Here is a 7952-nt window from a genome sequence, read left to right as displayed (position 1 = left end):
AAATCTTATTCTTTCAATTTTTATGTAATTTAGGTAGCTAAAAGACTGGGACTTTAGTCATATATTCAGCTTGTCATAAAAAGAGGGAAGTTTCAAAATCTTATTAGATTTTTATAGTTGTTTGTATCAACATAAAGGAGATTTCCTCCCACTTTCCATGTAGTCACTGTTACAAGATGAATGTACAATCTCTCCAATGGGGACAGTAAGCAGTATAGGGGCATGTAGCAGTAAGAGCACTTTTACTGTACAGTGAGGGAGGCTTGGAGCCTCTATCATATTTTGCTACCTGCCCCTGCATTGGTAATAATAACTATTTCCTACGTGTTTAAAAGGACAAGAAATATTGTGAAAATTCCCTATTGTGGCCATACACAGAAATCTATCTCTACTATATCCACATCTAAACCAACTTTATGACAGAGTTCCAATTCAGCATAAAAACTGTACTTTAGTAGTTTTATTCCTAATGTTTCACATGTCTCCCCAGAGAGCTCTGTGTATGAGTTTTAAGTGATTTCAAAAGCCATTGCAATATCCGCAGATTTAAAAGAATGGAAGACACTTAATGATAGAAAAAGGGAATGAAAGGTAATCAAGTAATTCTATTATGTTGTTTAATAATAAATGAAGAATAAACAACATAAATAAATTAAAAAGGATAAGGAATTAAAGGCTTTGATGTGGTACTCAGCAAAACTGTGTTGATAGCCAGACGGAAAAACTTCTCAGACTGTAAAATTTAAATTTATATGTGTGAGGAGTCATTTTTAAACAGATGGAAATATCTGAATACAGAGAGGCCCGTAGCAGGGAACTAAGCACAGGGGCGGCATGACAGGAGTGCTTGGGCTTCCCGAGATAGGGGGGAAAGAGTTAAAGTTTTGAATTACAGAGAGAGGAGGGGATAGAGAGAGGGTCGGGTCAGAAGTAAAGGGGGTGGAGAGAAGAAGGGTTATACGGAACGGAAGTTAGGGACAGTTTTTAGAGGGAAGAAATTTCCCATCCACCTGCCCTGTGAAAAGGAATTGGGGTAGGCAGTTGAGGTCTAGTGAAAGAGTCCTGGGTTAATTATGGTGGGGGGCACCCAAGTTGGTGGGGTTCCCCTTTAAGTGGTGACAGGTGTAGGCCCCTGAGGCAGAGCTGAGCTGCTAGGGGCCAGGGTGGCATGATGGTATTGGTCAAGATTGGCGATGTAATGGTGATGCAGACTTTACCTTCCGGACCTGCAACCTAGTTGTTTGGGTAGAACTATTGGTTGTGTTAGGGATTGTGTTAATATGTTAATAAAGGGGTTTTTTTATATGTTATGTGGATGTTATTTTATTTGTTAATTTATTTTAGGTGTATGCTTTTATATATAGATATATATATATATATATATATATATAAAAATAGTGAGTTATATTTTAAATTTTTAATTTGTTAATTTATATTTTTGAAATTGTTAATTTAGTTATTTTATTGTTAAATAAACTGCTGCTTGCAAGTGTGTTATTTGGAATATTATCGGGAAGGTGGGCTGGCAAGTGGGGTGGAGGTGGTTTTACGTGTAGAGGGAAGTTTTGGGCAAAAAGGTCTGAGCTACCCTAAACAAGACATTTCCGTTTTTGAGTTGTGCTGAGTTTTTGAGTAGTGTTGAGTTAAACCCCATTGTACATATGACACATATGAATGCAGTTATGTAATCATTAATAAATCATTAAATTTATTTTTTACATGCAAGCAGTAAGTTTAACTGGTTTGGCTCCATTACTCATACCCTTGCATGTGGGGAGATATGCAATGATTGTAAAAGGGAACCTAAAAAGAAAAAGAAAAAATGGTGCCTGAAAAATGGCAGATGGTGGCTCTAGCCACATTCCAGTAACAGGAATAGTAGGGGTCTTAAAATGACACTCACACTTACCATCCATTTTCCCCCCCTCTAGCTCTAACAAATCACAACCAACTCCCGGGATACTTTCAACAGACTTTATTCTATAATCCAGGTATAGGCCGAAGTCAAACACAAAAGATCAATCAGATAAGCGAGGTACAATAGGATGAGGCAGAAGGCGTAGTCAGGGACAATCTGAAGTCAGGGCAGGCAGAGTTCATGCAAGGTCAATATTCAGACCGGGTCGGTGCTGGTAATAAGTCCGAGCTGATGACAAGACACAGTGGAAGACAACAGAGGTCAAAATGGTAATTACAGCACACTGTAATACAGAGACTATAAAGGGCAAGGGCGCTAATGACAGGGTCTCGGTAAATGGGCAGAGTGCCCAACCACATTGCGCCACCTGGCGCCATTGGATAGGGGGAAACATACAAAATAATTAATCCCCTCCGGCCGATTTGGTTGTCAGGGAATTCAAACTATCCATGCCTCCCCCCCCCCCCTGTGGCGAGGCAGCCGGCTGCCTCCCCCCTGGGGAATACAAGAGGCGCGCATAATAGTGCGCACACCTCCTACAACAGGAACCCTGGGCTGTGCTGTACTGTGCACGCCCACAGCAATGCTAAGGGCACGTGCAGTACTGTACATGGCTGCAGGGATGCTGGGGATGTCGAACTACGGCCAGGACAGATCCCTCCGCCAGTGAGATGAAACACGCTGCTAGCAAAGCGGCGGCAGCCCCGGCCGCACTGTCTGCTGCAGCGGTCTTCTCCTCGCTGCCCGCCATCCCTGCGGTTACCGTGGGTGAGGACGATGCATGATCGCTGGCGGGGTAAGTACCTTACACTAGCCATACTTTCCACTGCCTTCTGCAGCACACCTTCTTTCTGGCTCTATTTTCTGTGAATCCCTTGTCAAACTCCTGCTCAAACATCTTGCTCCCTAACTTACACTTCTTGGCAAAAAAGCAGAAAAATGTTCACCCTAAGCTAGAATATTGTGTATGCCTAAAGTTGGTCTGGTTGGAAATTTCATGGAGCTCTAGCTTCCTGCTCCCCCACATCACAGCCGTTGCGCTTTACAATTAGTTGCTCAGCAACCCATTGCTATATCATATGAGAATGGATATAGAATTACATACTCTCCACACTCAAACGTAGAAGGTACCACAAAGCAATGGGGAACTTTGTGGAATGTAAATATGAGCAGTGTGCCATGAAATGAACCTATCACCTTTGCCCTTATGTTTCCCCCTACACAAGCATCATTTTATATTTTTAGATGTCAGACTGGATTCATCCTCTGCTAAATGAAACAGCATTTCCAGTAACTGGCAGACTGGATCATATTTGGTCAAACCAATCACAGTATTGTGCATCATTTGTAGGTCTCTTGTTCAATCCAGGGCATAATCTTGATTGTGAAAATTGATTATGTATGGGTACCTAAGATAAACACTAATGTTTATATAACAGTATTACTTATAAGATTGGGGTCAATGAAGCTATTTTTTCCTAATTGTAATTGCTGGCTTTGGTAGCATAATTCATTCTTATTTGTTTCATTCTTTTTTTTTGGTAATTTGAGATTAGAGGTTACTTTCAGCTCTTTTTATTTAGTTTGGGGGTGTATAGTTTTATTAGTTTATCTTGTTATGGCCTGTATTTAGAATAATCTGCTCTTTGTCTACAGGTCTTCCCTTTAAACAAGTGAGTTTTTTTCAGTGGTAGTATAAGGGGTTTAATTTTTTATTTTATGTTGATAAATTCCTATTTAGTTGGGGTGCTCAAAACACAGTATTTACTTGTAACTGACCATCTGTTTTTGAAGCTGCCTTTGGTTGTAGCACATGCATTTTGAAAAAGAAAAAGGAAAAAAGACTAAATGCAAGCAAAGTGTACACCTAAACTACCTAATATTATAAAACATATAATCCACAATTCTATCCCCACAGATGAAGAAATAATACACGACACCTATTATTCACTACCTGATAATATTATATATGAAATGAAATGAAAATATTGAGCTACTGGCCAATTTTACACTGCCATATTTTCTGCATTTTCTGTATGTTTTAACTATTATACTAAACCCCAGCATGTTTCAACAACTTTGGACCTGGTTTGCTCATGTGCATTGTCTTGCTGCTGGCAAATTTCACATTCCTGTAGTTTTACACTACTTCGTCAACTTCTGTTTCCTGAAAAAAAAAAATCACCTACTTTTTTGTAGTACATTGAGGCAAATTTTCCCCTATCAAAAATGTCTTGCTGTTGGTAAATGTATAGTCCTATATGCTCTTTTATAATGTGTGATCTCCTTATTCCCAATGAGAGAAATTGATAAGCGGCAGGAAAGTTCTACATCAGCAACAATAAGGGCAGCCACAGTGACCTGCTGGCCAATTTCTGCCAGCTTTACCATTTGCCTAAAAGGTATATGTACTGTTAAAGCTACCTGAAAAAAAGACATTTCTTCCAAATAATATAAATCAGACTAGGGTCCTGCCACTGTATGCAATCCAACTAATTGTAAAATAAAAACAGAATTAGCATGGCAAAATATGTGCTATTGGGAGTGTTTGTGAAAATCCTATTATTCTCTCACTCTATGCACAGATTTCCTGCAAGCATGTTATTAGGTTTTTGTGATTTGAGCATGTTGCCCTTGAAGCCACATAAAAACACTAGCCCCTACATACATATAAACTGTATATATTATTGTAAATACTAACCTTTTACATTGATGCATAATTCCTTCCTTACCTAGCTGGGACATACAAAATAATTCTCAAACATTTTCTTTAAAAAAATAGAGGACATGATTAGAATTTGGGCCTAGCTATTTTATACTAAGAGCTCAGACCAATATTGAGTACATTTTCACCCATATCTCTTTCTATCATTATTTGTGCATTAACTGAATGGAAAAGGGGGGTCTTCTTCTCGCACAGAGAACTTTTTCTGGATTACCTGCCACTGGCAAAGCACTTTGAAAGCAACTTCACTTGCAGCACTGGGGTCCCAGGTTTGATTCTTGGTCACAACACTGCATGTTCTTCCTGATGGGCTTCCCCTGTTTACCCCTAAATTCCTATAAAACGCAGCTTTGTCATTTGGTTGTTTCAACCCCATACATGGTTTGTGTGTAGAACAAAAAGCAACAAAGAGCACAGCTTGGGCTACCAAGTTGCTGGGTGAGATATGAATATGTGATTCCAATAACAAAAAATTGTACATGTTTTTATCTCATGTCTGTAGTTTACACGACTCATGTCTGTAGTTTACGGCGAAATACCATACAATTCATTTTTTATATGAATAATAGGCAAAAAGTTTCCATGGTAATAAGAACTTACACAAGCAAACACACAATCAGATGGCACAAAAAGACATTGTTTCCTTTAAATAGAGACCTTTGTTACAGATGAGAACACATTTACATGGCCGAATGTAATTCTTTTAGAAGAGAATGAAAAGTATAATGATGATGTTTGGTGAAACTTTAACACTAGACATATAGGACTGCTTCAGATGCTTGAAAATTCCGACTCACAATCAGGAGATGCAGAAAAAGATACTTTTGCGGAGAATCCAATGAAAGAACTAGTAATCTATCAAATTACACAATAAAAGGACTAGACGGCACACATCTACTCCTAGGGAAGGCCTCAAATCACCAATACATCTTCCATCTTCGTAGCACATAAATTCAGCTAATGTTTCATCGCATTTTAGATATTCATCTATTTGGCTTGTAAATATATATTGTGAAAATGATGTTGAAGATATTTATAAACACAGTACTGAATCTCCTGATGTGCCGGTGATCATTGTAATTTCAGTACCCAGGTGCTGCATCCAGCATATTAATATTTTTTTATTATTATTATTACACAGTATTTATATAGCGCCATCAGATTACGCAGCACTGTACAAAGTTCATAGTCATGACTAGTGTTGGTCGAATATCTCACTATTCGATTCGACAGCTTTTCGATCGAATAGTGAGAAATTGTTCTGGTGATCGAATGCCGAATTTAAAACACCTTTAAAGTCAATAGAGGGAGAATTTGGGTTATTTTTAGGGACTATTAAGGACTGCAAGAGCAATCAGCTCTTGCAGCCCTTTACTAGTTGTATGAGTTCAGGTAGTCCTGTGTTCTTGGATGAAGAAACTCCATACAGGAACTGTTGCTGCACTGTACTAGTAGTATGTGTTCTTGCGTAGAGTTTCTCTATCCAAAAACACAGGGCACTAGATATGATGAATGGGGAAACTTATCCCCATTCAACCTCTAGTGCCCCGGGGACCGCCTGCAGTCACAGCTGTGACCGCAAAGATAAACTCTGCAGTTCCACTACCATCCCCGGGGCACTACAGGTTAATTAACCTGTAGTGCCCCGGGGATCGCACACTCTTCTCAGACTCTGCTGCAATCATTGAGAAGATGTCGGCAAGTATCTCTTTCTCTGTAACATGCACAGTTGTAACATTTTTATTGCAGTGGATAAAAGAAAAATGTAAAAAATGTATCATTGTATTACTATGCTGGAGTAAGAGATATCATGTCATTGTAGGATAACCTGTAAAAAAAAATAGTTAAATAAACACAAACACTCAATAAATTAATTTAACATTGATTTTTAGTTTTCTTAACACATTTTTTAGTGTCGAATGTCTTTTTTTTGGGTTGGGTTTACCAGAATTCAAGCAGCCATTTTCAGTACGAATATAAAGACAACCCGAATTTGAACATCAACATTAGTCATGACACCCCTCAAAGGGGCTCACAATCTAATGTCTCTACCATAACCATATGTCATTAATTTTGGGATGTGGGAGGAAACCCACACAGAGAGAACCTGCAAACTCCATGCAGATGGTGCTCTGGCTGGGAGTTGAACTTGGGATCCAGTGTAAATGACCTCCACAAATGGTATTGATTTGTTTGAAAAGTATGAAATACTTGATATAATCTTTCTCTTCTTTCCTTGCACTTTTAACATTCACACCAAATATCTAAATCTCTGCCGGCCCTTTAAAATCATTTTAAAGTTGGTTTTAATCTGTCATCTCTTTACATGAGACTGTATAGACGTGTGTGTCAGTCTGTGAAACAGCCGCACACTGGGCTCAATGGAGACATGGTCCCAGTTCTGAATGTTGGAGGTTAATAATTTTTATTTGGAGTAATTCCCACATCTACTTCTTTTATTTGGTTTACAGTACTTGCTGTTAAAATGCTAAACATTTAAGATATTGTTAAAGGAAAGGGTTCACATTGCAGTCCTCTGCTGAAATGATATGTGGAGTTTGGTGTTCTTAGAGCTAAGATGAGGAAACTTTTTTCAAACTTTATAAAGAAGTTACGTAGATAATTTAATCTGTGGACTCTGCGGTGTTGGAAAACCAGTTTTCCTGCACTGCATTCACAATGTCCCTTTTGTTTTATCCCCAATTTCATTTGTCACAATTTGGAAGACGCATTATTATGAAAGAAAACAAAACAACACAGGGAAATCTCACAGGGAAAGGAGAAGGAGGGGATGAAGATAAAACAAAATATGTTACATAAGCTTCTGCAGCAAATAAAGACTTATATGACCATTATATTATGCCAATTGGAGACCTGGGATTGTGCTAAAGGAATACTTGATCATAGCTAATGGCTCTGAAAATTAAAAATCACATATCTATGTTTATAATAAATAAATTAGCTATGTAAAAGATGTGTGTCTGGGGAAGGGGGGTTCCTTCCTTTTGTCGTTCAGGAAGTGCCTGCAGCCCTAATGGCACTCCTTGCTTTTGTGTTCTTTGTTTAATCAAAACTTAAAGCAAGCATAGACTGAATATTTTTGAGATATAGGCCCTAATTTATCAAGCAAAATCAGAAGCTCCCGCGTGTATTCACTTGATAAATCAGCCCAATAGTGAGAGCAGTATCAGTCAGTAAGGCCAGCAAAGTCAGTGATTCTTCTGCACTTCCAGGTGGTTTTGGGTAATTATTTAAACTGCTATACTTTGAAGACTAGTCTCAAATTCAATAAATGGGTACAATATGTGT

This window comes from Pyxicephalus adspersus, chromosome 2 (genome assembly GCF_032062135.1).
Source record: "Pyxicephalus adspersus chromosome 2, UCB_Pads_2.0, whole genome shotgun sequence".
Classification (NCBI taxonomy): domain Eukaryota; kingdom Metazoa; phylum Chordata; class Amphibia; order Anura; family Pyxicephalidae; genus Pyxicephalus; species Pyxicephalus adspersus.
The sequence above is the reverse complement of the archived record's forward strand: the minus strand, read 5'-3'. Positions refer to the sequence as shown.